The sequence below is a fragment of the Rhineura floridana genome, chromosome 1, assembly GCF_030035675.1.
Source record: "Rhineura floridana isolate rRhiFlo1 chromosome 1, rRhiFlo1.hap2, whole genome shotgun sequence".
Taxonomy (NCBI): Eukaryota; Metazoa; Chordata; class Lepidosauria; order Squamata; family Rhineuridae; genus Rhineura; species Rhineura floridana.
The window spans coordinates 109,663,672-109,686,176 of NC_084480.1; the positions used below are offsets into that span (position 1 = coordinate 109,663,672).

General features: G+C 41.5%; 1 protein-coding gene across 5 annotated transcripts in view; it reads right to left on the bottom strand.

Moving 5' to 3' along the window:
- Positions 1-22,505, bottom strand: part of GLIS3 (GLIS family zinc finger 3) — a 289,006-nt gene that overhangs the window by 225,954 nt on the left and 40,547 nt on the right. Inside the window, exon 1 of one of the 5 annotated variants that reach the window (XM_061629188.1) lies at positions 18,312-18,408. The exons of the other annotated variants lie outside the window; for them this stretch is intronic. The gene's annotated coding sequence lies outside the window, so the exon portion shown is untranslated. Of the gene's footprint in view, positions 1-18,311; positions 18,409-22,505 lie in introns of those variants that run through there. 5 annotated transcript variants of the gene reach the window in all.

Sequence of the window (22,505 nt, forward strand, 5' to 3'; positions counted from 1 at the left end):
ATTAATGAACAAGTTGAAAAGTACAGGTCCCAATACCGATCCCTGAGGGACTCCACTTTCTACAGCCCTCCACTGGGAGAACTGTCCATTTATTCCTACTCTCTGCTTTCTGCTTCTTAACCAATTCCTTATCCACAAGAGGACCTCTCCTCTTATTCCATGACTGCTAAGCTTCCTCAGAAGTCTTTGGTGAGGTACCTTGTCAAAAGCTTTTTGAAAGTCTAAGTATACTATGTCCACTGGATCACCTCTATCTATATGCTTGTTGACACTCTCAAAGAATTCTAATAGGTTACTGAGACAGGACTTTCCCTTGCAGAAGCCATGCTGGCTGTGCTTCAGCAAGGCTTGTTCTTCTATGTGCTTAGTTAATCTAGCTTTAATCATACTTTCTACCAGTTTTCCAGGGACAGAAGTTAAGCTAACTGGCCTGTAATTTCCGGGATCCCCTCTGGATCCCTTTTTGAATATTGGCGTTACATTTGCCACTTTCCAGTCCTCAGGCACGGAGGAGGACCAGAGGGACAAGTTACATATTTTAGTTAGCAGATCAGCAATTTCACATTTGAGTTCTTTGAGAACTCTCGGGTGGATGCCATCCGGGCCTGGTGATTTGTCAGTTTTTATATTGTCCATTAAGCCTAGAACTTCCTCTCTCATTACCACTATTTGTCTCAGTTCCTCAGTTGTACTTCTCCAACTTTTGTGATGCAGTCCTCCAACCAAAAATGTATACAAAAAAGTAAGTATTAGGGGATGGTGTACATAAAAATGCATATTAGTGAAAATAACAGAAAATTATTTTATATTTGAGGAAATTGCTTGAAAAATGTGTATACCAGGCAAAATTGCATATAAAATATGCATATTAGGGAAAATGAAAACATACAAATTTGTGTGTGGATTTTTTTTAAAAAAAATCACAAACACACATGGAAATAGGGCAAACTGAATTTAAGAATGGAAAAATGAGAGAAACTAAAATTGACAGATTCATCCATTCCTAGAACAATATTACATCTGCACAGGTATTCTGCTTGATATCTGTTAGTGTTTGTCACAAGGGGTTATCAGCAGACACAATTTACACCTTCCTATAGTATTATTTAGGTAGGATAAAATGACTGCTAAGTCTCTGAACATATTCCATATCTTTGAGGGAGGAGGGTGGAGTGTTTAGAGTGAGAAGATATATTAATGAGTTTATGAGTCATCCATAATTTCCCACTGAATTTTCTTTGCACTTGCTCCTATTGCAGCTGAAGCTGCTTAGTTGTACTGCTCTGTGGAGTATGATTTAAAAAAACTAAAATTCAAGCACCCAGTTTATTTTTTAGCTCCTTAAAAATCTAAATGGTAATACATCTTGAACCGAACGGGGTCTTACAAATCTTTTCAAACTTGGCCCTTGACATCTCAGGGAAACAAAGTGGGGAAATCACACAAAAAGCCCAAAATGTTTAAAACTCATATTGTTCCTAACATAAATCTAATCAGCATTTTTCTTTCAATTCTATCAGCTCATTAGTTCAAAGCATGCTAATTAACTGAAATTTTCTAGGACTTTTGTTACTCAGCATGCACATATACACACAACGGCAGCTCATTCCTTTATGTCAAAGTGGGCCCATTTACCATCCATATAGCCAGTGAGAATAAGAGGTAGGATTGAGGTCATTTTGAATATCTCAGACCCTGTAAAGACTACTTCAGTTCCTGGCTTCAGCCTTCAGCCTTGCCAGAAATAATTTATTTGAAATAACATTTTAAACCACAGCATTTTTTCCCCAAAGAAGCTGCTGTTGATTTGAGTTTGCATTGCTTGGAATCTGAAATTGCCCCTGAATGGGCAATATCCTATATAACATAAAGAATGAATTATTACTGAAAATAGCAAAACTACTGCAAATTTTAAAAAATGAATGATGGGAGAACATGAAGTGTTGCAGAGATAGAAGTACATGAATGGCAAAACGTACACATACATTTTAATAAGCTGATAAAAACAGGGCTGCAACCTGTGACATTTTAAAACATTTTGAGCAATCAAAAATGTACCCAAATCAACTGAGCAGCATATTTTGTAAAAAAAAAAAAAGTTTATTTTTATACTAATATTATTATTATTATTTATTAAATTTATATCCCACCCTTCCTCCCAGAAGTACTTAGTATGGCCAAAAAAGAGTAAATGCATCACAAAAAAGAGACTTTTACATCCTTAAAATACATGGACTTGCAAAAAAAAAATTGCACTAGCTAATTTTTATGAATAGGTGCAAATGTACAGTGGACAAGACTGTAACCAGGCAACCCATGGGTCTGTTCAGTCTACTGTCCAAGGGTAACTGTTATTATTAATATTATTTATTGTATGTATTAGGCACTTTTTTCCTAAAATGAAACTCAAAGTGACTTACAAACATTAAAACAGATACAAAAACAAAAACAACAAGAACATCCTAAAATACTAACAAAATACAAAAAAACAAGATCTAACTCATCCCCAACTGATTGAAAACAGACAGAAAATTAAGCTCCAAAGGTCTGGACGAATGAAAATGTTTTTACCTGTGCCTAAAAACAGATAGTGATAGTGCCAGACATGCCTCCCTGGGACAACATTCCACAAATGGGGAGCCACCACTAAGAAGCCCCATTCTCATTCCACTACCCTTCATTCCTCCCTAGAAGGAGACAGGGATGCCAGCAGAATTTCCTGGTCTCGGTACACTGTATGTATGTCCGGGTACACTGTAGGCCCCCTACATTCTCATCCACTTCCCACTATTTATTGCAAGAACTGCTGCTTATATACACATTTTATTGCTGCTGCTGCTGTGGGACCACCACCTCCACCACCCTTCCCTGTGGGACTTCTGCCTGGCAGAACCAGGCCCCAGGTACCCAGCCAGCTAGGACTGATTTTCACCACCTGTCCTTCTTTGGAGGGATACATAAGCTGGCTGGCTGAGGTGGCCTGGGAGACCCAGTGCCTGCTGCTGCTTGCTTAGCTGAGGAACACTGCCACTCTACCCCGGAGCTAAGAGTGATGAAGCAAGAAAGGAGATGGCTTGAGTGCAAATGACCTCTGTCGGGAGAAAGACAGAGGGAGTGTAACTCTGTTGGTTCTCCTGGATCTCTCAGTGGCTTTTGATACCATCGACCATGGTATCCTTCTGGGGCGACTTGCGGACTTAGGAGTTGGAGGCACTGCTTGGCAGTGGCTGTGCTCCTACCTCAAGAATCGTCTCCAGAAGGTGGTGCTTGCGGAGCATTACTCAAGTCCCTGGGTACTCCAATATGGGGTCCCGCAGGGTTCAGTTCTGTCCCCCATGCTCTTTAATATCTATATGAAGCCGCTGGGTGAGGTCATTAGGAGATTTGGAGTGCGTTTCCAGCAATATGCTGATGATACACAACTCTACTTCTCCTTTTCATCTTCTTCAGGTGAGGCTGTTAATGTACTAAACCGCTGCCTGGCCGCGATAATGGACTGGATGAGAGCTAATAAACTGAGACTCAATCCTGACAAGACTGAGATGCTGTTGGTGGGGGGGCTCTCTGCCCAGATGGTTGATGTCCGACCTACCCTAGATGGGGTTACACTCCCCCTAAAGGAGCAGGTCCGTAGTTTGGGGGTCTTATTAGATCCGCTCCTGTCACTGGAGGCTCAGGTAGCCTCGGTGGCACGGAATGCGTTCTACCAGCTTCGGCTGATAGCCCAACTACGACCCTATCTGGACAGGGAGAACCTCGCCACAGTTATCCATGCTCTGGTAACCTCTAGATTGGACTACTGTAATGCAGTCTACGTTGGGTTACCTTTGAAGATGGTTCGGAAACTTCAGCTGGTGCAGAATGCTGCGGCCAGAGTTCTTACTTGGACTAAAAAATCTGACCATATAACACCTGTCCTGGCCCAACTGCACTGGCTACCAATATGTTTCCGGGCCAGATTCAAAGTGTTGGTTCTTTCCTATAAAGCCCTTAACGGCATCGGACCGCAATACTTGGTGGAACGCCTCTCCCGCTATGTACCTACCCGTTCGCTACGCTCGACATCGAAGGCCCTTCTCCAGGTTCCAACTCATAGGGAGGCCCGGAGAGCAATAACTAGATCTAGGGCCTTCTCAGTGGTGGCCCCCGAATTATGGAACGCCCTCCCTGATGAGATACGCCTGGTGCCTTCTTTGTTATCTTTTCGGCGCCAGGTAAAGACCTACCTCTTTGCCCAGGCATTTTAATCTTAATTTTAATTGTAATTGTACTCTTATTTTAATCTTTGTCTTCACCTTGTTTTATAATGTTTTTATAGTTGTATTGTACCCACATTCACCTGTATTTTAATGTGGTTTTATTCTGTTGTACACCGCCCTGAGAGCTTGTTGCTAAAGGGCGGTCTAAAAGTACAATAAATAAATAAATAAATAAAAAGTGCAAAATTAGTATTATGTGGCATTTGTAACAGCAATCTGGCTGCAGAATAAGAACATCAGAAGAGCCTGCTCTCTCCTTCTGTGGCTTCCAGCAACTGGTTTTCAGAAGCATACTGCATCTGACTATGGTGGCAGAGCACACCCATCATAACTAGTAGCCATTGATAGCCTTATCCTCCATGAATTTGCCTAACCTTCTTTAAAGCCATCCAAGTTAGTGGCCATCACTGCCTCTTGTGGTAGCAAATTCCATAGTTTAACTATGCACAGCATGAAGTACTTTCTTTTGTCTGTCCTGAATCTTCAAACATTCAGCTTCATTGAATTTCCAAGAGTTCTAGTGTTATGAGAGAGGGACAAAAACTCTTCTCTATTCACTTTAAGAGGGGAAAGCCATTATTTTCCCCCAGGAATGCCCCTGGGAACTATGCTATGTAGTAGCTCTCCGTGTGGTAGGGTGGGCACCAGCATCACTGCAGCTTACCTGGATAGGGCTGAGGGTGGAGGGAGGGTGGCAGTGAGTTCGGAACTCTGTGGAGCTCTGCAGGACCAATCCAGTGCTGCTGCCAGTGAGTCTGAAAAACCCCAACCTCACCCCTGCCCTGCCTCACCCCATCCAGGTAAGCTGAATGCGGAGGTAAGGAGCAAGGACAGTGGGCACCGTTCCAGCTCTGTACCCTCCATGTATTCAGTGGTAGTCTGAAAAGGGTTCAGGCAACCTTAGGCAAGTTACTCTCTTTCAGCTTTAGCCCACACACCCTTTATCTGAAATATGGAAATAATAATACTGATACAGCCTTTCAGATCTATTGGAGGTTTATGACAAAAGAGCCAGTGTAGTCTAGTGGCTAGAGTGCTGGACTATGACCTGGGAGACTGGGATTCAAATCCCCTGTGAAGCTCACCAGGTGACCTTGGGCCAATCAGAAACTCTGAATGTAACTTACCTCACAGAGTTGTTGTGAGGATAATATGGAGAGGCAGAGAGCCATGAATGCCACCTTGAGCTCCTTGGAGAAAAAGTAAGATATAAATGCAATAATAATTTTTTAAAAATAAAATAGCTAAGCAAAACCCAACATTGCACAGGTAACTTCTGCTCATGCAATACGATATCCCCTTCCTCTCCTCTCCTGTGTACCCCAACATCTGCTCTGGAGAGTCTCCCAACCTTCTGGAGCAGATTTGGAGGCAGGAGCTTCAGGCAGGAGGAGAGGAAGGTGAAGTCCACTTGCCCATGGACCCTACTGGATGTCACCCATTACTTAGCTGTGATCATTATGATTGTCTCTCCCCATGCTTATTTTATTATTGTCTTGAATCTTATTGGGAGGGGGGGTTGTAAGCCACCACAGAAATGTTTATACTGAAGGGTGACATATACATTTTTAAAAATAAAGTGTTGTAAAAATGTTATGCATTATTTGCACAGTCTGCACAGCACTTGTCAAAAAGTAGGTACACTTACAGAGAGGAGAAGAGGGTATGATTTTCTAGGAACACAGTGTAGCTGTTTGGACTCTATGGAATTAGATCTCAGATACTTGCTGAGGCAATGTTGTCTGGAATGCACCCAGCCAATTAGTAGCCACCACACATTCTCTGCACAAAAACCACATCGTCTGGAAAAGCCCATAGACTAAATATTGTGAAGTCATTCTGAGGTGTATGAACATGAAATAAATGCTGTACTGCTTTTTTCCCTCTTACATTCCCTAAATATGATATATCCATATTTGGCAATCAGGCTGTACCACATGGCATAAAAGGAGAAAAAATTACATAGTTACTATAATTACAGATAACCTTTTGAAACTGATCCCTTCCAAGGAATTTTCAGCAAATCTATTTCTGAAACTTTGCTTTATGGTCTGAGGGGAAACCATTTTAATCATTCTGACCTTTTATGACCTGATAGTGTGCTGCACAATGAAGGACTTCATGACAAAATTCATGTGGAAGAAATTTGCCTATGATTCTTCATGTACTGTTTTGAATGTATTTTATATTATGTGACAAAATTCACGTGGAAGAAATTTGCCTATGATTCTTCAAGTACTGTTTTGAATGTACTTTATATTATGTGAACTGGTTATATTTGGTCTAAAACTAAGTTGCTATTTCTCAACCACCCTTGTTCGAAGTGAAAAAATATAGTAGATTAGATTCCACCCCCCTGCAATCAATAATTTTAGATTTAAACGTACACTAAGGAAAAGGATTGTCCTTGCATGTTTAAAAAAATCTTTTAAACCCAAACCCAAACATTTTGAGTCTACAGTCTATTGTTATAGCCCTTTTCAATGAAAATCTTGTACAAATGCCTTACCTTTTGTTTCCCCTCCATAGATATTACTAACTAGATATCATAATTATGGTGAAGGAAAAGCAAAACACTGCAGATGTTGCAAAATCTAATTATTTTCGTACTAATGATTAATATAAGGTAGAATCTTACAACTCTATCCATGTTTACTTTAAAATAAGTTCCACTGTGTTCATTGGATTTTGGATTATATCATTGGATTATATCAATCATACATGTACACCACTTGATAACAGCATCTTCAAGTGAAACAGTAATCACAGATCAAACATTATTGACAGAGCTTTTCAGATGCAATACTTTTCAATGGAAGGGTTCCACACATTTAAGAGCAGTGCAAGTGTTATATTCACTACAAGGTGCAGTCAAAGACAGTCACACTGGCAGAAGAATCATTGTACTGCCACTGAATTACGAGGCAATGGCTGGTGGACATGAAGAATCTCCATGTGATTGTGGATGACTAGCTACAGTACATAGAGTGCTTCCAAGGGGGGCAGGGGAGATGCAGTTTTCAGGAGCCTCTCCATTGTACAATTAACAATTAGTCAGAAAAAAACTGGGCTGGCCTGTTTTCTTTAACAGATGTTATTGATTTTCAAATATCAGTCCGTGAAGTTTCTCATGGCATAGAGATTATCATCTAGTAATTGCTGGAGATGAAAATGGTAATAAATTGACAGCTACAAGGGCTGGTTCAAAAGCTAGCAGCCTGACCTTGTGGTGGGTTCAGTGTGTGAAATGACACTCAGCTATGCATGTGCAAACTCATATTAAGAAATGACTGCGCTGCAAAATAATCTAACCCTGCCTCCATTTTTTAAACAAGATTTGCCATCACTAATTCACATCTACAACTTCCCCACTCCATTAATACAGTAGATTCTTACTGTAGTATGTGTCAAAAAGCAGAACATTTCCTAGAATAAATTACAAATAAGCACATATTTTCAGAACACCTATGTCAAATTTGCGCCATTACTATACAGGGCATGCTTCATCAATAGCATATGCTACGAGTTTGAGAGGTATACAGGATTTTGGCAATTCTCAGTGGCATTTCCAATTTCAGTAAGTAAATAGTCATCTATATTTACCTCAATGCTGAGGGAGAGAATTCCTCCTCTCTACTTTTTGCACAAGTCTTCTTGATACATTTTCCTCTCCACTCTATTCCGTTCATCATTATAAACTCCCTACTTAGTTACTGCTTGTTAGTTTATTTTTGTTATAGTCAGAGAAATATCAATAATTTAAGATATGCAGATGATACCATACTACTAGCAGAAACCAGTAATGATTTGAAATGAACGCTGATGAAAGTTAAAGAGGAAAGCACAAAAGCAGGACTACAACTGAATGTCAAGAAGACTAAAGTAATGACAACAGAAGATTTATGTAACGTTAAAGTTGACAATGAGGGCATTGGACTTGTCAAGGATTATTATACAGCCACGAGAGTGGCTGTATACTATAGCCAGCAGAAATTTTTCACATTCCGCAATGTTAAATTGAAAATACCCCCATGCCATTCTGATGCTTCCCATAAGCTCATTTCAAACCAAAACATTACAAAACCTATAGTCCTGAATGCAGAAACGCTTGATTAACAACCCTCTCAATTTTCATGGCGATACACAAAACAGTCAGAGAGAATAGAGAGTTCAAAGTCTAAAAAGAACAAAAAAAACCCGAGCCCTTGTTTACTTTTTTCTGTCAGAGTTCTCATAATCTGTTGAAATTCATTAAAAATCAGCCATGTTCACAAATCAGCCATGTTCACAGAGTACCTGTAATGACCTTGCTCCATACTCTGCCCTTCATCTTCTGCAGTTTAAAAGTTAAAAAAAAAATGCCTGGCTGATTTTTAATTAATTTAAGAAATTTTGGTTGGACCCAATTATAACGTCGGGCATGCTCAGTAAGAACCAACTGTCAGCATTCTAAAAGCAACTTGGCTTGGCTAATCAGGGGGCCACATCCACACCAGACTTTGATTTCACTTGAGACAGACATGGCTTCCCTCAGAGAATCCTGGGAAGTGTAGTTTGTGAAGGGTGCTGAGAGGAGACTCCTGTTCCACTGAAAGAGCTCCAGTGGCCAGACTGGTTTAACAGTCAGCCACTTTGATTGAAGGTCTGTGAGGAGAACAGGGCATCTCTGAGCAACTCTCAGCATCCTTCACTAACTACACTCCCCAGGATTCTTTGAGAGAAGCGTGACTGTCCAAAGTGAACTAAAGGCCTGGTATGGATGTGGCCAGGGACAGCTTTGGTTTAAATTTGGGTGTAGAATAAAAAGGTGGGGGAAATGCTGAAAATGATACTGTATACAATGTTTTCCTTTTGGAAAGGAAATGGTCTTCCTTTCTGCCCAGTGCCCACCCACCCAATCTCCTCCCTTCCCCCTCCTCCTCCCTTCCCTGCCCCTCCCCTAGGTCAGTGTTGGACTACGACCTGGGAGACCAGGGTTCAAATCCCCACACAGCCATGAAGTTCACTGGGTGACCTTGGGCCAGTAACTGCCTCTCAGCCTCAGAGACAGGCAATGCTAAAACCATCTCTGAATACCATTTACCATGAAACCCTATTCAAAGGGTCGCCATAAGTCCAGTCGACTTGAAGGCAGTCCATTTCCATTTTCAAACATGATTGCACAGAAATAAATCCCATTGAACTCAAGTATACAAATTATCAAACCCACCCTCCCTTCTCCTCCCTCCTATCCCCTCCCTCTTGCCCCTTTCCTCCCCCTTCCTTTGCCCCTCCCTACCCATCCCCATCACCTTCCAATCCCCTCCTTCCCCATCCCCCTCCTCCCCATCCCCTTCCTCCTCCCCATGGTCAGTTTTACCTATCTTAAGCATGATTGCACGGAAGTAAATACCATTGAACTCTATAAGCATGCAAATGATCAAACCTGCCCTCCCCCTCCCTTTGCCACCCTCCAATATGCTCTTTCCCCCTCCTCCTCCCCCTCCCCCATGGTGTTTTTCCTATCCTAACCATGATTGCAGAGAAGTAAATCCCATTGAACTCAGTAAGCATGCAAATGATCAGACCTGCTTTTCCTCTCCTTTCTCTCTCCTCTCCCTCCTGTCCTCCCCTCTTCCTTCTTCCTCCTCCCTGCCTCCCCCCTGGTTAGTTTTACCTATCCTAAGCATGATTGCATGGGAGTAAATCGCACTGAACTCAATAAACACGCAAATGATCAAACCTGTCCTTCTCCTCCCCACTCCCTCCTGCCTGTTCCCATCCCAGTCCTCCCCTCTGCCTTTCCTCTCCTCCCTCCTCCTCCTCCCCTCCCCATCCCCTGTAGTCAGTTTCACCTATCCTAAGCATGATTGCACGGGAGTAAATCCCACTGAACTCAAGCATGCAAATGATCAATCCATTCTCAGCAAACATGGACAGGATCCCATTTCTTACCTCCCGGATTAAAAAGCAGGGAAATTTACTAATAGACAAAAAATCTTGCGGTTTAAGAATGTACCTATAGCCCACAGATATTTCTATCAAAATTGGGCAGCTATAGTGAATGCACCAGAGGAGCAGGAGACCTGACCTCCTCTCTGAGATATTGTACTGCCCTACACATTTGTCAAAATGCAAACACCATTTGGGTTGGTCTTTCACAGTCCAATCCACTTCCTGTGTAGCTTGGAAGAATTTGGTAACATGTGCCTCTGAGCATATGGTGAGTGGTGGTGACACCTGCAATCAGCCCAAAGAATAGAAAGAAGACATGTGCTGTGCTGATCTTGTTTTAGCAGGGAGGAAGCAACATTATTAAGACAGTTGATATAGTTCAGATGGTCACTTTCAATATGTCTGATTTACTTTGCAATTTTAGTGAAGTTTCCTATAGGAAATCTTTTTTTTTTGTTTCTATTTCTGTGAATATGTGAAGTACAGCAACACTGCAAAATTTACACTAAAAAAACTCCAAACATAATTGTGGAATAATGGCACTTCTGCAGAATAGTCTCCAGTGGACCTCAGGAGTGTCTCAATTTGCACAAGAGAAAATGGTGGGAGGTGAAATATAGTCTAGTAAAATTCTAGATGTGTGCTATGTTTTTAATTGACTGTGCCCACCTTGCCTTAAATAAAGTGGTTTAAACATAGCAGGCTGAAAACATGCATACTCTTCTTTCCAACAGCTAAAGTCATTGCTGAAGTAGCAACATATTGTAATCAGTCAGATTTTACATCAAACTGCAGTTTCAGATTCAACTGTTAATACACCCAAAATAGAAATAGAACAGAACCTCCAATCTGAAACACAAAAGGCTGTCTTCACCATCATATGACATTGACCAATAAAAAGGCTTTGAAATTAATAAAAAGAAATTTGACACAGATTTCTAGGATGATGGTTCATCACTCATCAAGCCCACCAACAGGTATCCCTTTCTCCTCATCCATGTGGGAACAAATGATACTGCCAAACGAAGCTATGAAGAAATCACATCAGACTTTGAAGCTCTCGGAAGGAAACTCAAGGACTTTGGGACCCAGATAGTTTTTTCATCCATCCTTCCAATACTTAGAAGAGGAGAAGAAAGGGAAAGAAAAAGGCTTATGCAGAGTAGCGGGACCAGAGAGATTGGCTCTAATAGGGCCCAGTAACAGTCCTCAGAAAAATGTAGTAAGGAAGCCAAGCCATAAATCACATGGTCTTCGATGTCTGTATACTAATGCGCAGAGCATGGGAAACAAGCAGGACAAACTTGGAATAGAAGGATACAACTTGTTCAAGAAGAACAGAAGGAACAAAAAGGGAGGTGGAGTTGTGCTATATGTTAAATATATATATATCCCTGCACAGAAATACAGGAAGATGAGCTTGGTATTTCCACCAAGAGTATCTGGATTAAAATTAATGGGGCAAGTAACAAAAGGAATGTGGTGCTTGGAGTCTACTACCAACCACCCAGTCAAGGAGAAGATGAGAATGTAACTTTTGAAAAGCAAATTGCCAATGTTTCGAGGAGGCATGATGTAGTAGTAATGGGGGATTTCAATTATCCCGATATCTGTTGGGAGACAAGTTCTGCCAAACACGGCTCCTCCAAGAAATTTCTGACTTGTGTCGGAGATAACTTCCTCCTACAGAAAGTGGAGGAAGCAACCAGAGGATCAGCTATCCCGGACTTGATTCCAACCAATAGAGATGATTTGGTGGATGAAGTGGCAGTTACTGGAACTCTGGAGGAAAGTGACCACACCATACTTGAATTCTTGATTTTAACAGAGGCGAAAGCTGAGAGTAGCCATACACGCACCCTGGACTTCAGGAAAGCTGATTTTAATAAACTCAGAACAATTGTAAGTACGGTTGCATGGCAAGCCACCCTAATGAGAAAAGGAGTCCAAGATGGGTGGGAGTTTCTAAAAAAGGAAATTCTAAAAGAGCAATGGCAAGCTATCCCAACAAGGAAAAAAGGGGAGAAACAACAGAAGAAGCCAGTGTGGCTTCACAAAAAGCAGAGCTTGGAAGTAACTAGTTACAAGGAACAAATTACTTGTAATCATTACTTTTTTGAGTAACAAGTGGGTAATTCCTTTACATTTTGATTGTAATAGAACTAGAAGTAATTTTACTACTTTTGTGGAGTTATTGTAACGTTTCCAGAATTACTTTTGGGCATTACTTTGGGGGGGGGAGCAGGGGAAGTCTTCTGCTCCTCTGATTTGTGGATGAAAATCATGTGCCTCAAACTGGGCTTCTGTGTTGTGTTGCTCTTTCCTCATGCTCTGTGGGTGGGTAGGAGGCGACGAGGGAGGAGGCAGAGAGTGAGATGGGGTGGAGTGGAGAAAACAATTATTTTACAGAACGGATAGCGGTGGTGAAGAATGGAGTGGAGGGAAAAAGGATCCGGAGGTCAAGAACATGGATAAAGGAGGAGAAGGAGGCAGCAGCAGAATGGAGATGAAGAACTGTGAAGGTGAAAGATGATGTTTGTGTGTGTGTGTGTGTGTGAGAGAGAGAGAGAGGGGGGGGGGAGAGAGAGAGAGAGAGAGAGAGAGAGAGAGTACTGTGTTTGCACTTGACACATAAAGTGGCCTCCACCACCCTCTCTGGCTACTGTGCTGCATTTGCAGTATTTTAACTTTTTGCATCTCAAGGGAAAATGTTTGCTTGAGTGGGTTTCCCTTAGTTGGTGGGATGGCAGGGTCTGGGTGGTGGTTAAGTGAGCGAGATTATGCTGGCTGGCTGAGTGGGGGGGTTGCACTTGGTTTGACGTGCAAAGATCTGACTAGTGGCCTCAGCCTCCCTCCCCACCACCCTTACCAGCGGAGAGACAACCATTGCTATCTTATGAATAAAAATCATTATTCTACTACCTCTGTATGTTTGTTTATTTTTAATGTTGTTTTAGGCTACTTAGATGTGCAGCAGCCAAGGCCAGCACCTTATAGGTATTTTTTTTTAAGCAACTGAAATGTAATTGTAGTGATTACTTTGGAGGAAAAGTAAAGTAATCTGTTACTTTCAGAGCAATTGTAATTGTAACGGTAATTACTACTTTTTAGGGCCATGTAACTGTAACTGTAATTTATTACTTTTTAAAAGTAATCTTCCAAGCTCTGACAAAAAGCTTAGAGATGACCTGAAAACAAAAAAGGACACATACAGGAAGTGGAAAGAAGGCCAGGCTACAAAGGAAGAGTACAGGCAGGTATCACGGAATTGCCGGGATGGTGTCAGGAAGGCTAAAGCTGAGAATGAGCTGAGGCTAGCGAGGGATGGTAAAAGCAACAAAAAAGCTTTCTTCAGGTATGTCCATAGTAAAAGACAGAGAAAAGAAATGGTAGCACAGCTACTCAATGATGATGGCAAAATGATAACAGATGACAAAGAAAAGGCAGAAGTGCTCAATTCCTACTTTGGCTCAGTCTTCTCCCAAAAAAGGGTCTATGACCCTCCCGGGAAACATGAAGTAGAAGGGACAGGATTGGAGCTTGAGATTTATAGACAAATGGTCAAGGAATACCTAATCACTTTGAATGAGTTCAAATCTACAGGGCCCGATAAACTGCATCCTAGACTATTGAAGGAACTGGCTGAAGAATTCTCAGAACTGCTCTCTATTATCTTTGCGAAATCATGGAGGACTGGTAAAGTGCCGGATGACTGGAGAAGAGCTAATGTTGTCCCTATCTTCAAAAAGGGCAAAAAGGAGGATCCAGGGAACTACAGACCAGTCAGCCTAACATCAATCCCTGGAAAAGTTCTGGAGCAGATTATAAAGCAGTCAATCTGTAAGCACCTTGAAAGCAATGCAGTGTTTACTAGGAGCCAACAGGGATTTATGAAGAACAAATCCTGCCAAACTAATCTCATCTCATTTTTTGATTGGTAACCTCCCTTGTAGACTGTGGGAATGCTGTGGAAATGATATATTTCGACTTCAGCAAAGCATTTGACAAAGTGCCCCATGATATTCTGATTAGCAAGCTAGCTAAATGTGGGCTGGATGAAACAACTATCAGGTGGATCCACAGTTGGCTCTAGAATCGTACTCAAAGAGTGCTTATCAATGGTTCCTTCTCAAACTGGGCGGAAGTAACGAGTGGGGTACCACAGGGCTCGGTCCTGGGCCTAGTGCTCTTTAACATTTTTATTAACGACTTGGATGAGGAGGTACAAAGCATGCTTGTCAAATTTGCAGATGATACAAAGTTGGGGGGCATACCTAATACCGTGGAAGACAGAAAGAAAATTCAAAGGGACCTTGATGGGCTGGAGCATTGGGCTGAAAACAACAGAATGACATTCAACAGGGATAAATGCAAAGTTCTACACTTAGGAAAAAGAAACCAAATGCACAGTTATAAGATGGGGGATACTTGGCTCAGCAGTATGACATGTGAGAAGGACCTTGGAATTGTCGTTGATCACAAGCTGAATATGAGCCAACAGTGTGATGTGGCTGCAAAAAAGACAAATGCTATATTAGGCTGCATTAACAGAAGTATAGTTTCCAAATCGCGTGAAGTACTAGTTCCCCTCTATTCAGCACTGGTTAGGCCTCATCTTGAATACTGTGTCCAGTTCTGTTGTCCGCACTTCAAGAAAGATGCAGACAAACTGGAACGGGTTCAGATGAGGGCAACAAAGATGATCAGGGGACTGGAAACAAAGCTCTATGAGGAGACACTGAAAGAACTGGGCATGTTTAGCCTGGAGAAGAGAAGACTGAGGGGAGATATGATAGCACTCTTCAAGTACATGAAAGGTTGTCACATAGGGGAGGGCCGGGATCTCTTCTCGCTCATCCCAGAGTGCATGACACGGAATAATGGGCTCAAGTTGCAGGAAGCAAGATTTCGACTGGACATCAGGAAAAACTTCCTAACTGATAGAGCCATATGACAATGGAACCAATTACCTATAGAGGTAGTGGGCTCTCCGACCCTAGAGGCATTCAAGAGGCAGCTGGACAGCCATCTGTTGGGAATGCTTTGATTTGGATTCCTGCATTGAGCAGGGGGTTGGACTCAATGGCCTTATAGGCCCCTTCCAGCTCTACTATTTTATGATTCTATGAACTGGGGGCTCATCTACATGGTGGTTTAATGTGTGTTTGGTTCTACTCACATCCCCTTTTAATTCACATGGTTCACATGACGTTACTGGCAAACAGAAGCCTATCACACAGTTTCCCCCCTGTAAATCTTTACTAACCCAATCCTCTGATAATATGAAAAGGGAAGGAAAAAATATCTTCAGTCTGTATCTCTAGTGCTCGCAGATGCTGTCCTCCAATGCTTTTCGGTGAGTGTGTCAATCATTCCCCTCTCCATGCCCTCCTTCCTTCTTTCATTTCATTTCCTGTGGGCTGAAGAGTAGCTTCCAGCCGCCCTCTCCCATTTTGCAAGCCTTTTTTATGTTGCTGCAAATGGTGCATTTTTATTTCCCCCCTAACTTGTCTGCAAAAGCATAACACTGCCCGAACAAAGATTTGTATTTCAGCTGTATTGTACCACGGAAAATACAAATAATCACACTTCTGGGTTTTTTTTAAATGTTTTTTTAAATGAAACTAACTGGTAGAACAAACTAAGCATACTCGGTTGCCAGGTAATGAGAGGGAGTGGAAATGTTAAATTAGAAGGTGTGGTCATTAGGAAACTGTGATTGATCCTTCCCCTCAGTGTGAATAGAAAACACTGTTTGCAGCTGGCATTGAGCCCTTACTGTGGACGGTTGAAATAGAAAATGGGGGTAAAAACAGCGTCTTTGGTACGAAGTAATGCTCCCATGTGGATAAGCCCTTGGTGAGAAGTAAAGGAAGAGCATAGAAGAATGGATGGTTGAAGCAAGTCAGCCAAACAATGGCAGAAAGCAATAAAGTCTCCCAAACACGAAGGAAATAATCAAACATAAAGTGTAGGATGGTTTAAGGCAATAAACATTTCCTTCTCTCCATCCAATCACATGCCAGATAGTTTATTATAAATTACAAACATTTAAAAATGCTTTCCCCAGCTTTGGAAGAATGCCAGCAATTCTTTGTGCTTTGGATTTAAAATACATAACTTCATAGAACTCTTGGCAGTTGCCAAAAGCAGCAAAGGTTTACAAAAATCACAGCAACACATCTCAGATTGTACCATTCTCTAATTAAAGGGCAAAGCAATTCTATATTCACTTTATGCCAGGATGGGAGAAACACCACTGCTACACAGGCAGAATGCCCACTTAATGCAATGCATGCTCAGCCTAGGAGTAAGGGGGGGGCAGAAAAACAACAGAAAAATGACAGGCATTTCTCCAGTGTCCCTGGAAATGCCAGTGGCAACTCCTCAGAGGCTGTGCTGGCAACAATGTCCACATGTTTCCCACATGTGAACTCATGACAGTGGGGCACTCCGGAGCACATCCCCCACTGCATTATCATCACACAAACAATATGCACGCAGTTGCCACAGCAAACACACACCCTCCATTAGCCCCAGTGAACTGCCAGCAACAGCTCCACTAGCACACGTGTCTATAAGCAGGAGTTTGAATCCTCTTATGCTGCTCAAAACTACTGTTTCGCAGCACAACACATGAAAGGGAGGAAGGAGAGATCACATAACACAGCACCCACATAGCTCCCTTGGCTGGGGCCCTGCAGAGAGCACACACAACAATTGTGGGTTCAAGCCCTATCCAGGGAAAGACTCTTTGCCAAGTGACCAAAGAGAGGGGCTAGAACATGCAACACACACTGACAGCAGAAGCCTCCAGTGTCTTGCTCCATAGGGCATGGGGTTTGGGAGCAGGAGACAGTGTTATGGGAGTGTTCAATTCAGCTGGCCCTCTGTGTATCCACCAAAATGTATAAACTCTTTACACAGTAAGCAAGATACCGTATGTTAGCTGCAATCCGTATCTAACATGTATTTATCCTGTCGTTTCTTGAGAAATACTGTGTTTTTATGCATTTTCACCAAACCAGCTTCAACACGAATTGAGAAAAAGAATGACCTAGCTGAGTTTTAAGCAAGTAATGTGTACACAGCCTAGGCCTTCATTTTACAGTGTCACATCCCAAGTGCCACTACCAACTCCTTATATGGCAACAGTAAGACCCCTCTTCCCACCCATCTCCCCTGTCAGAGAAACAAGTGAAGCATAAACTCTTGGTCCAGACAATGTGGGTTTTGGTAGCCTGTGTATACATTTTGCTTGATCTAACCATTTTACTGTTCTGTAAATACTGCATTTTGGTGATTCAAGCCACCAATCTTATTCTGTAATGCCATTCTGACACTTGTAACAATAAACATCTGTTCATTTGAACCCAAATTGGGATTCAGTAGTTCTTCTTAACTCCCCCATGTAACTGAAGTAATTAAGAGTTTGATGTAACCTTCCTGGGGTTCAAATCATTTGACTTTATTTATTTATTTAGTTTCATTTTCTGTTTACTCTTGAATCCAAACCAGGCATAGACAGGGTAGCATCACCACCAGCACTGTGAGGAGCAAGCTGCTCTCCACTAACTAGGCTGCTCAAGTATGGTGCAGGAGGATCTAGTGTTTGTAAACAGAAATTAGTTTCATCTGTTTAGTTTTCTCTTGTAGTAAATATTAAAAATAAAATTGGTTTATTTGAAAATTGAATGCTATAACTTATAATGGTTTGGAACAAAAGATAAAAGTTACCTCCAGTTATTCTCAGTTTCTCAGTGTTTTTTGTTGTTCCAATCATTCATGAGTTATAACAAAATTGTTATAACTTTGTTTAAACCATTTTATAGCATTTAATATAAAATAGATCCATTTTGGAAGAAAGAGTATTAGAGACATTTGCAAATGCCTTTTGAATATGTAGCTGCAGGGCCAGCGGCAGGCATAGCCCAAGTGGGGCACTGGCAGAGGGCCCACAATCTTAACAGGGGCCCACTGTCTCAAGCTGGCCCGACACTACCACCCATTCTGCCACCCTCCACCCTCACCATCAGGAAAAAAGCATCTCCTGCCTGCCCAACTCACTGCTTGCTTTGTAGGCTTCTAGATTTCTTTACCATCCTCCTTACTACTCACAGGAGCTGAGTCACTCCCACTGAGTTGGGGCTTCATGTCGGAAACTGCTTATTTCTCCATTGTGTGCATGCCTCCTAAAAGCAGAGCGCACATTCTCTCTGCGTGGAGTTGAATTGCTTGCTCACTGCAAGGCTTCCAGTCTTCCCTTCCTTCCAGCCCTGCTCGGAAGGAAGCCCTTTGATCTGCAGCCGTGAGCAGGAGGCTCTGCACTTTCTTGGAATTTGCATGAGTAAGTAGTAAGCATTATGCAAGTAAACAAGCAACCCTGCAAAGCCCCTTTACACAATAAGCTAAGGAGAACTTATAGAAAAGGGGGGCGGGAGAGAGAAAGCACATTCTATTGAATGTTTCACTGTGACATGATCTTGTTTTTACACAAGATTGTTTGCCGTGTTGGCACTTTAAAATAAATAAAAATATTTATAAAAAAGCTCATCAATTTTTGATGCTACTGCATCAAATTTGTGAGTGATGTAATGACTGAATATGTGTTCTGTTTTTTTGTGAAAGGTTTTTTGAACCCAAGTCTGCAGTATGCTTTTGTCCCTGCCCCCCACTGCTCAAAAGAGCTATACTAGAAACTCCAGATGTACTTTTCAAAGTGTTTTCCCTATTCTTGAATTCTGGTAGTGACATCTTTCAAACGGGAAGGATTTGTAAATAATATGAAACTCCCTTTACCAAATCTAGCCATTGGCATACCTAACCCAGTGCAGTCCACTCTCCAGTCTTGCTTTTAAATTTGTTCACAAATGACCTGGAGTTAGAAGTGAGCATTGAAGTGTCCATGTTTACTGCTGATGACACTCATTTGTTCAGGGTGGATAAAACTAAAAATGGGTCACAAAGAACACAAAAAGCATCTCTTGAAACAGGGTGAATGAGCATTAAAATTGCAAATCTGGTTCAGTGTAAGCGAGTGTAAAGTGATGTACGTTGGGACAAAAATCCTAATTTCATCTATATACTAATGGTATTTGTCACTCAACACCTTTTAAAACTAAATAAATTTAAACCCCATCAGATCTACCTGGCGGTAGCTTTTACCCCAAGTCCTTTTTCCTCTCCCATCCCTGAAGAGAGACCAAAGTCCAACTGGATCTTTTCCTCTTCTCCCCTCCTCCCTTACCCACCCCCCTCAAAAAGCTAACCTAGAAGCTCCATGTTTTCCCAATTCTTGAACTACAGTATTCCAAATGAGAAGGATTGGCAGAGGCCAGTCGAGCTCATCACTGTCTAGGCTGAATGGCAGTGGCTTTCCAGAGTTTCAGACAGGAAATATTGTCAGCCCTAGCTGAACTTGCCACAGATTGAACAAGGGATCTTTTGCATGCTGGTATGCGCATTTTCTGTTTACATCTAAATTAGGGCTCAAGTTCTACATCTGACAGTGTAATCCTATGTACACATCTTCTCGGATGGAAGTCCCTATGAATCTGTTTCTTTTATTTATTTATTCAGTTTATATCACACCCTTCCTCCCAAAGGAGCCCAGGATGGCTGATAAGTGTGCATAAAATTGCAGATTGTTACATCTCTTAAGTTATACAGTTGGCAAAACAATTAAAAAGACACCTAATGGAATACTAAAGTTTGTGTTGTTTTTCTTTGACAATAAGTGGTTGTCACATCAGTCAAAATTTGTTTTAGTTTATAGGGGAGGAGCCAAGATGGGGGTTGTGGTTTAAGAATGAAAGGATGGGGCCAAAGGGCCCTCTAGTATCGTGTGCCCAGGGGCCCAAGAAACCTGGAGCTGGCCCTTTACAGCTGTATATGTTTGCTAGCCCTTCTAGATGCCTGGATTTCCATTAAGAATGAAAAAGGCTAGAGTTCATTGTTGAAATCATTACTTTTCAAGGTTACTCCTTGGGATTTACTGGGATGGTATGTGAAACACTGAATATCCTCCTCTGCAGGATTTAGGCTGACAAGGGCTCAATAGTTATATATGAAACACACAGAATGCACTCTTTAAAAAGTTCTCTAGAGTAAGCTTTGCCAAAGAAGCATTTTACAACAATAACATAAACACTTCAAATTAAATGGAAATCAAGGGGAATAAACCTCAAGAACACTCTGACTGAGGTTTCAGAACGTTTTTACAAACACACACACACCAGGAATTTAGCCCAGAGACTATTATGTGCTAAATTTTGTCCTTTTGGCAAGAGATACAAATACTGGAGGAATTCATCCAGGCCTATTTCTATTGGCTTCAAGTGAACCCCTCAGCCAATTGCCATAAGTCTCCATTGGTGATTCCCTTGTGATTTCAGTCTTGTTTTGTTTTTGAGTTTTGTTTAACCATTTCAAAGCTTCTGGAATGCATGAAGCTGAAAAGAAGTATTATTGTGTGTTGAATACAAACCTATGCATTTATCATTTAATCACTTTAGTGCAAAACATTGTCAATAGTCAGGCTTCCTGAGCCACTGGAAACTGATTAAAGGCAGCAAGTGGGGAGGAAAAACAAATGAAGATGGAATCCAGCTTTTTGTGCAAGGAGTCCCGTAGCATACTGATGAACTTCTTTTTCAGACCATGCCAAATAACAGATGAAAAAAACAATGGCCTTAAAGAGCAAAATAATAACTATGTAAAAGAGATTTCAAGTGTCGCCCAAGCTGCTTACTAATTAACATTTTTGCACATAACACTGTTCAGAGACCTATGCCACTATTCTTCACATTGAAAGGCTTTCTTGACAATTACACAAAAATTATCATTGCTGACCAGACATTAGCTGTTCTCACACAGCTTAACAGTTTGAAGAGCTATGGGTAAATGCAATGTCAGTCATACTCAAAGTAGACCCAGTGGGTTTAATAGGTTTACTCTTCATATGACTATATATTTTTTCCACAATGAGAAAAATAAGTTGTTTTATGAAGAGATTCTGAAAGATGGACATGTTTTAATAGACTTCAGAGAGAAAGGAATGTAAATTGTGTGCACATTTTCCTTATATTATGTACCCTTCATTCCACTCCTTTCCTATTAAATCAGTTGTTGGAATCATAACAATTACAGCTTGGTAAAATTTCATAACAATGTACAAATGTGCAACATGTAACCAAATATAGAAATTAGTAAGATTTCCCCCTAAACAATCAATTCATTTTAGTAACTATGGGTTGGATGCAAACAAATTATAAGCAGAAAAAATAGCTATTAGTGTTGATCTGCAAATGCTTGCACAAGAATTCACAATCCTAAATAAGTAGGTTGCTCAAGGGGAAACATGAAAATTTCAGTGTAAGATGTTGGATAAGCAAACGTAATTGGATTTTGTTTCATTTTTTCTTTTTCAACACAGTAAGGCAGGGGTCACCAGCCTTTTTAGAGCTGTTGGCCCTTTTGGATTATTGTGGTAGGCACCACCTCCTATGATCACTTCACTGCCCCTCCTCTAGATTGTTGGAAGGAGGGCAAGAGCAACTCCTGTTTTGTTCTTTTGTTTATGTTCCAGAAGGGAGATAGAGTTAGGGTCCTCCAGATGGCTAGGCTTGATTACCTTTACCTGTGCTGCTCTGACTGACTTCATTCCGCAGTTAGACTGATACATCTTAAGGGAAGCTTACCTGTCCCTCCTCCTTCCATCCTTTCTGTTCTTCTCTCCTCCGACTGTCCAGGAGAGAGGAGACACCTTTGTCTCTGCTCTCTCTCTCCTAGCCATGAGGGCAATTCCCAAGCCTGGGCGCTGCGCCTCCAACTTAGTTAGTTAGAACTAGGTATGCCTTTCTATCTACTATGTATTTCTATAAATAAACTAGCTTTTCTTATTTTACGAAGTCTTAAGTCTCAGTGATCTCAATGCAGGGTAAAGGCCTGCTTTCTTAGGTAAACGCGCACACACGCATTTCAGACCGCTGTTACTCTCTGCTTAAACAAACTTACAACACAACATAGATGACACACCCTTTTACAACAGAAAGACAGAAAGTGTGCAAGTGCACACTTTGCTTTCCTAAAGGATCTGGGTAAAGAACATAGAACTAAAAGAGGAAGTGGGAAGGAAGGTCACTCTTCCAACTTCCTCCTTCAGCTCTGGCAAAAAACCTATGCACCCTCACCACCTCATGACTAAGGTGGCAGTGAATGGGGGAACTCAGAGGCTTTGTAGGCACCAGAGGAAGACATCTTCTGCATGGAATAATGCACCTTAGGTTATTACATATAAGGTTGGATCCAAAC